The following is an 8,029-nucleotide window of genomic DNA, read 5'->3' as shown; positions in this document are numbered from 1 at the left end:
AATGAGAATGATGATGCCTCTCTCCTAGGGTTGTTGGGAGGACAAAATATTTGTAAAGTTCACTTAGGAGTGCTCAACACACATTTTAAGTACCATGTAAAAGTTTGCTTGTTAAATAATGAAAAAGGAATCATTATTATGATCATAATCTATCTCTGAATATACCTTAAAACCATTTCTTCGGGAAAACCAACCAACAGATCTGATGATGGCTCCTCTGAAAGGTCTGATGAGATAAGTGGTAAATGAAGGCAAATTCATACATCTGGAGGAACATAAGCATAAATGAGCTCGAGGAGAGTAGATAAAAGGATATACCAATTTTTTTTGTTTTTATTTTTTCATAGAAGAACTAAAAAATAAGCAATGGCCTAAAATTATATGCTATATATTAAAAAGAAAGCAAGCCTTGTCATCTATACGATGACATCCAAAGCAACATTATTAACAAGAATTAACTGAGTAAGCTAACATCTCCCTCCTTTTGTGTTGCATTTTTACCTAATTCATTGCTCATCTTTAGTTGTACTCATCAATAACCACACTCACATTTGCATTTAATATTGGCTTGACCATAGACTTCTTAAGGTTTAAATTATCTTGTTTACATTTGAAACTCTTGTGGGTCAATACCCTTTATTGTATTACCAGGAATGTACTTACATGTGACTTTACTCTTTCAGAGCAGGATATTCATAACTAAAGGCAGTCATTTAAACAAAGTCTACAATGGATTCCTAAATATTCAATCTAGCACCTCAGTTTTTGTTGACATCTTCCATATTCATCAAATCTCCTCCTCTGACAGCTCTTCAGACAGTTTTCAGAGCATGTAATAGCACTTAAATTGGATACAAGAATATCCTTTCTCCTCAAATATTGCCAACTGTTTGAGTGATATGAACCTCTTTGCAGAAGTTGTGGTCTCTTTTGCTATTCAAGAAAGAAGCACATTGGCAGTGTTACAGTGAAAATAAGAGATTTTATGTAAAAGATGAGTCAATTGAAAGAGAGAAAAAGACAACTATTAATTAAAATTCTAATTGAATGCAATATCTTTCAGCTGAAGGCGTCAGATCATGCAAATAGTTTCCGTTTACTAAGTTTCCTTTAATCAATATTCATAAAGCAATGATGTGAACAGAGCATGGTTTTGTGTCACGGGACTTTTAAAATTTATGATGTTTCTTGTATCTGCAGCAGAACACAGCTGGAGTAGGCTGTGATGCCTGGGAAACCATTCTGGCTCTCTTCTTCGGGTCCTTATTTTTGACTTCTGTGCTGCCACAGTATGTCTGCTTATCCTGAAATGGCTATTCTTCTTCAGGCCAAAGTTTTAAAAGAGCATGTTGTGAAAGCATCTGGAAGAAGTTGTTTTGAGGTCAAAAGATTTGCCTTGAATTCAGCCTGAGCCACTACAGCTGTGTGACCAAGGGTAAATTATCTAACTCAATAGAGTCTTGGTTTTATTTGTAAATGAAGATAATTTGCCTTACAAAGTTTTTATGATGATTAAATAATATAAGACAGTGACTTACATTTTTTTTCTTTCACTGTAACCTCTGGGAAGAAATATATTTTTACCTTAGAATTCATTATATTATTGATATTTTTCATATTATGAGTAAGATAGTGAGTGTGTATGTGTATGTATGTAAAACCCAAATAAAAGTTTCAGGTAATAATACCCTTACTATGTGAGATGCACTCTGATATTTTTCTCTTCTATATTATTCTCTTTCAGTTTAAAAAAATGCTGATTGTAGTACTCTAAATTGATCTCACAACACATTAATGGGATGAAATTCATGAAGACACAGACCTAATTACCTGACTCGATAAACATTAAATTCTCTACTTTTACCCCCTTCTTTCAGCTCTAAATAGTTTGTTCCACTGTCTTCTGAATTCTATGGTTTTTGGTGGTTACCCCTTTCACAATGGCGACTCTTCTCATTTGCTGGCCCCCAGGCATAAAAAGTCTTTTATTCCTTTTTGAATGTCAAAAATGTTTCATAACAACTTTTAATAATTTGACATTTAGGGACTTCCCTGGTGATCCAGTGGTTAAGACTCAGTGCTTCCACTGCAGAGGGCATGGGATTGATCCCTGGTCAGGGAACTAAGAATCTTGTATGCTGCATGGCCAAAAAAATTAGAAAATGTGACATTTAAGCAAGACTAATTTTTGTAATGTGAAAGGATATATAATTGCTAGTAGTTTTAATGGAGGAAAATTTTGGTACAAATTATGCAATATCTACTGTATTTAATCTAATAAAGTAGAAATGAAATAATCACAATCTCTCTATGGCAGAAATACTCTTTTTCTCATGTGTAGCGAACTATACAAGGATTTAAAATTTTATTGAGGAATACAACATATTGGAGGGAGCCTCAAAACCCTCAAAAAAAGAGAGAAAAGTAAATAAAACTGCCCTCTGAGAATTAAACTAGAAAAATCTGCACATAATGGAGATTAGCCATCTGGAAGACTAAAAGACCTGCCTGGGATCTGAGACTAAACCAAAGAACCCCTATCCCCTACACTGAGAGTATGGAGTCTTAACCACTGGACTGCCAGGGAAGTCCCAAGAAGAGGTTTTTCTAAAAAAGAGTTTTTTGAAACAGAGTTACAATGGAAATGCAGAACTGATATTCACTTACTTTTTAACATAGACATCAGAATCCCAACTTTTCAAAATGCATTTGACTCATATCTGTATTCTATGTCTGTATTCAGTCTGAAGACTTGGAGAAGAAATGTCATATTTTGGCATCTCCACAAAATCTTTTTTATTGTTGTTGTTTGCACAAAACTCAGTTTTTAGCATAAAGGCAGCTCTACTGTAAGAGAGATCAAACAAGAAGCTGCTCGGCTCCTGGAATGTAAAAGCTGTGCTGCTGAAGACATGGGCAAACAGGCCTAGAGTAGATGTAAACAGAGACGCATAATTTGTGATCACTCTGCAGACATGGCTTGAATTACTTGGAGCTCATCAGAACTGATGAGGCACTAACTGCATTCAGGTGCACTTCAATCAGAACTAGATTATACTATTAAAATTAATGAAGCACCAGAAGACTTTAATGAGTGAAAGAGCCTTGGTTTTAAAGTCTTTTATGCACTTTAATTCCTACATGACAACAATTTGGTTGACAGTGCAATCACATCTCTTTCCGCTAGGCAAGTAACAAGTTTTGGCTATTGAAGGTTTAAGTTTTAGTACTTTGTGTTCAACATACTCCCTGGCACATCTCCAATCTTTATACTTAAATGGCCTATGGGTTTGGCTTAATTAAAACAGAGGTTGATTTATCTGTCTTTTGCTATCCTGTTTTATTTTTTGTAATAGAAACTAAATAATTGTTCTCTCTCAGATTCCAGATTTTCTTATTATACTACTGAGATGGCATTTTCCCCTGTTTTATGCTGCTAGCACTTTTATAAGCCAATGAGGCCCCTGTTTTTTTATCTTTTCTAGAAATGTATTCATCATGTCGGGTAGGGGGAGTTCCACCACCTCCAAATAGGACTTTACTATGAGATTCAGCAGAATTTGAAACTGAGAAGGAAAGATGAATGTTTGCCGAGTATCAATGCTTATTTTAATATTAGCCTGGCAAATAATAGAATGAAATATTAGGCAACTATAGGAGGGTCATGTCTCCGAGTGCAGGAGAGGGAACAGATGTTTTAAAGCCTGGATACAGTTTTGACAAATTTAATGTTAGTTAAACTATCTTAAAATATTAGTTTTTGTATCTTAGTTCCCCCAGATGTCAATGAGTATTACTGTATATGAGCATTGAAGTTGTTCAGTCGTGTCCAACTCTTCTGTGACCCCATGGATTGTAGCCTACCAGGTTCCTCTGTCCGTGGGATTTTTCAGGCAAGAGTTCTGTAGTGGGTTGCCATTTCCTTCTCCAGGGAAATTAGCATTAGTATTATATATTATGAATATTCATGACTATTTGGAAAGTTTTAGAGCATAAGATGCTTACTAATAATGGCTATATTTATTTTAAAAATGCTTTGTGCTCCACAACAGAACTTTCTAAATTTAAGTTGATGGTTGACTCTATGATTAGAAAAGAAAATTATACATGGATAACAACTTGCTTCTTACATTTAAGAACAGCTTCTTAAGTATTAAATAAAGACGTAGAAAGTAAACTTCAAGAGAATCAAGATGAAAATACTACTCATAAAAAAGGTCAAACAGCAGTTTTTCTGTTTTTCAAATTGTGGTAAAAATACATAAAATTTACCACTGTGAAGTGTACAGTTCAGTGGCACTAAGCACATTTACACTGCTGTGTAGTCATCGCCACTATCCTAAACATAATTTTAAAACAAATACCCAGTACAGGAAAAGCAGAAACACCTATAGATTGAAGACTGTTGAGGGGAAGAGCAATTTTGCTCTCGTTCCCTCTTAGTTCTTTTGGCTGGTGTCAACTTAAAAATGCACAAAGTAAAAGTTATATATTTGTTTTATTCAGGGATTTTTACTGAGAACTACAGCCTGAGACAGCCTCTCAGTAGCTCTGAAGAATTGCTCCAAGAACATATGGGAAGAAATCAGTGCAGATATTGGTACATGATTTTTGGAGAAGGAATCTGTCAAGCATATATGTTGGTAAAAGAGTAATGCTAGTCACAAAGAACAGGTATCACAAGTTAATGGTTTTAGTGTATTTCTGTATATGGGAAGATGCAAGACTTGAGATGTACATCTAACTGTCCACGGGCCTGCTTATCCAAAGCACAGAGCATCTTGTTATCATCTTAATTCCCTCTGTCTGAGGCATAGAGTGCATCATCCTGTTAGCAACTTAATTTCCCCTCAGAGTACAGTGTTGGTCAGTGACTGCAGCAGATTACGACTTAATCCTTGCAGAATCGGGTGATGAATAGAAACGCTCTTTGTTCTTCTCTGTTTACACTGGTAATTAAAAGGCAGATGTGGGCAGATTAATAGGAGAAAATCACATGTATTGCATATGCATGGGAAAATCCTCATAAATATGAAAAACTCCAAAGATGGCAAGGCAAGATGAGGTAGCACTGTTATTCTGGACTAAGGAGAAGTAGGTAGGGGTCGGGGACTTCAAAGGGAAGTAAGATAATTTGCAGGATGATAAAAAGACTTAATATTGGGTATACAAATGTTTGCTGGGCCATCCAAAGACAGGGGACACAGGACTTTGATCAAATGGGCCTTGCTAGGTTTCTTCCTGTTTGTTTCCTGTCTTGTTTTACAGGTCAGAGAAGTTAAGTGATTGTCATAGGACACACTGCTAGGGTATACGGCATACTTAGGATAGTTGTTATTTATGGTGATAACTTCTCCTTCCCGGGACAGGCTGCCTGTCTTAAATTCTTTTGGGCACTATCAGGGATGTTCAGAAAATCTTCTCAGGTCTTCTGGGGCTTGCCTGTTTTTAGCTGAAAATAATCAGCAGGCCAGAGTGGAACATCTTGGGGCAACCTGCCCTAAACCCCATCACCATACATTTGGATCAGATCTTGAAAGAAATCCCTTTGTTAGTTTGCGCTCCTGCTCCAAGGCACGGTTTAGATATCTAAAGCAACATACACGCTATGGCCAATGTCTGTTTGAAAACTGGTTAATAATTTCCATATTACTCTGCCTTGGGCACACCTGGACACATCTCCACATTTGCCCTCTTGCATCTATTCCTTGGGGTACTGTTGGTACACCTTCCTATCTCCTCCACTAGATTACACATGCCTCTGGGAATATAGGCAGTGCCCAATTCATCTTTATAGAGCTCACCATCATATACTCACATCTTCCAGAATAAGTATAAATATGATGGTACATTTTCCTGGCCCATAAATGTTTCTTAAAATATTTGTGGAACCTCTTTTCCCATGATCATTTATTTGCCATGCCAAACTTTTTGGAGGACTATTTTCCAACTATGTGGTCCTCTTAAATTAATTGTTATTTTTTACTCAGTGATTTATAGGTGTATTGCTTATAGTAGTTACTAAATCTGTTCTAAATATTTCGATCATTTTATTGTGTTCACTTTGGTCCTGTATCAAGTATTAGCTTAAGTCTGTGCATATGTGTGTGTGTGTGATCATGCATTACTTACACAAAGCATTTCAGCTTATTGAATAAGATGGTTAGATTTTTTTCTTTTTTGTTGACTCCTCCCCATCACTTCCCTAATCCCTCTTTCCAGTTGTCTGCAACACATTCTACTGTAAGAATTTCCAGAAATCTCCCAGGAAGAATGACCTTATCTGTAATCTGTACTCCCAGTATAATTCATTCACTTATCACCTTACTAGTGATTTACAGGTCTTCATGTCTTACCCTTATAGGCTGTTGGCTGCTTAAAGCCTAGGGCTGTCATTTTTATGTATCTAGTTTCTAACAAGGTATTGGCAAACAGTAGATATAAAAAAGGCTTCTCAAGTGGCACAGTGGTAATTAATCCGCCTGCCAGTGCAGGAGATGCAAGAGCCACGGGTTTGATCCCTGGGTCAGGAAGATCCCCTGGAGAAGGAAATGGCAACCCACTCCAGTATTCTTGCCTGGGAAATCCCATGGACAGAGGAGCCTGGCAGGCTACAGTCCATGGGCTCGCAAAGAGTTGAACACAAATGAGTACAGCACACACACACACACACACACACACAGATATCAAAAAATGTTTCTTTCAACTATCCTTTTATAGAATTCCCTTTGTAATTACAGACTTCTCACTGTTCCCTTACAACATAGGGCCGTACCTGGTAGCATTTTCTCAGGCTTTAGGAGAAGGGGAGGAAGTACTTCAGAGAGAAGAGCTTACAAATCTTACCACTTACTTAAAATTTAGGTTTAAGTATTCATTTGAAGCACTTGACACTCTAACCACTAAAATGCTTGATTAGGAACTCAAACTTGAGAGACACACCAAAAGAGGGCAAGAAGAGTGTCAGAAGACTACATCATTTTTGTGATTAATGTTTCCAGTGCTACTCTTTTTTCGTGTTTAAACAAAGAGTACGAAAAAGATTCAAGCTTTTTCAGGGAAGAACACACACTTCATATTATTTCTTTTCCTTATTGCTTAGTAATCTCAAGCAACTTCCACTAATGGGTTTCTGCTGTTAGGCACTTCAGGTCCTGCTTGTAATTTTGTTATTTAGTGAGAAAACCAACAATCAAATGAAAAACTAAAAAAATAGGGCCATCCCCATGTGTATGTCAGGTAATAAAACTGTGTCACTAGCAGGGTGTTCTATGGCAATCTCTTAACTTCTCTGACCCGTAAAACAAGATTTTTAAAGGTATATATTTCTATGAATCTATATATAATTGGAAATTCTCATGGGCTTGTCTTAAAACTTCCATGGATTAAAAAAGCTCTTTAGTAATAATTTTAAAGGTAATGCTTGTTCATTAAGGAGTAGTTGTAAAATAATATTTAACAAAGAAAAAAGGAACTTAGTTCTGTTACCCATTGGCCTTACTATAAGGGCCTTCAGTCAGTTCAGTTCAGTCGCTCAGTTGTGTCTGACTCTTTGTAACCCCAAGGACTGCAACACGCCAGGCTGTCCATCCAGCACGTCCCTGTCCATCACCAATTCCCAGAGCTTACTCAAACTCATATCCATAGAGTCCGTGATGCCATCCAACCATCTTATCCTCTGTCGTCCCCTTCTCTTCCTGCCTTCAATCTTTCCCAGCATCAGGGTCTTTTCAAATAGTCAGTTCTTTGAATCAGGTGGCCAAAGTATTGGAGTTTCAGCTTCAGCATCAGTCCTTCCAATGAATATTTAAGACTGATTTCCTTTAGGATGGACTGGTTGGATCTCTTGTAGTCCAAGGGACTCTCAAGAGTCTTCTCCAACACCACAGTTCAAAAGCATCAATTCCTATCAAGCTACCAACGATATTTTTCACAGAACTGGAACAAATAATCTCACAATTTGTATGGAAATACAAAAAACCTCGAATAGCCAAAGCAATCTTGAGGAAGAAGAATGGAACTGGGGGCA

This window comes from Moschus berezovskii, chromosome 8 (assembly GCF_049115385.1).
Source record: "Moschus berezovskii isolate FMDL1 chromosome 8, NW_MosBer_1.0, whole genome shotgun sequence".
NCBI lineage: Eukaryota > Metazoa > Chordata > Mammalia > Artiodactyla > Moschidae > Moschus > Moschus berezovskii.
The sequence above is the reverse complement of the archived record's forward strand: the minus strand, read 5'-3'. Positions refer to the sequence as shown.